The sequence below is a fragment of the Frankliniella occidentalis genome, unplaced genomic scaffold (assembly GCF_000697945.3).
Source record: "Frankliniella occidentalis isolate FOCC.00 unplaced genomic scaffold, Focc_3.1 Scaffold14, whole genome shotgun sequence".
In the NCBI taxonomy this organism is placed as follows: domain Eukaryota; kingdom Metazoa; phylum Arthropoda; class Insecta; order Thysanoptera; family Thripidae; genus Frankliniella; species Frankliniella occidentalis.
Genome location: NW_026267144.1, coordinates 1,493,486 through 1,494,159, shown reverse-complemented (window position 1 = coordinate 1,494,159; position 674 = coordinate 1,493,486).

Below are 674 nucleotides of genomic sequence, written 5' to 3'. Positions count from 1 at the left end.
AGGATCCTCGGCAGGGTCCCCGGTAGGATCCTCGGCAGGGTCCCCGGCAGGATCATCGGCAGGCTCCCCGGTAGGATCCTCGGCAGGCTCCCCGGCAGGATCATCGGCAGGGCCCCAGCGCGCTGGCCTGGTGACGCGTGGACGCGTCTGGCCGGCCAGCTGGGCCAGGCCGGGGCCGAGGGGTCGCCGAGCTTGCGTGAGAGGCCCATTCTAAATATACAGCAGGCGGTGCTAAAATCCCTTCCGACCCGACGGGCCTCGCCCCTCCCCGCCGCCCACCCCGCCGTGCTCCGCCGCCGCGCCACGCAGCGCCCGGGGCACTCCCACCCACTAGCGGGGCCTAAGTCTGCTCTCGTTCTCAAGCCCTTCCGAAAAACGAGGAAAGGCGGAGAAGCGGGACAGGGAGCGAGAGAGAGAGAGAGAGAGAGGGGGGGGGGGAGAACGAACAGACAGGGGCTGTGATCGCTGTGTGAAGGAAGGGCAAGGGCCTTACTCGTGTGAATGCGGGTCTGGAGGTCGGCACGCGGCGGCCTGCTGCCTGCGGGGCTCTCATTTGCAGCGAGTACGTTGAGCTAGGAGGCGGCGGCCGGCGGCCTGCTCCTCTTCCTGCTGGCGCTGACGGGGCGAGTGCCAAAAGTGTCCCCCCCTTTCGCCCCGAATGACGGATGGGGGCG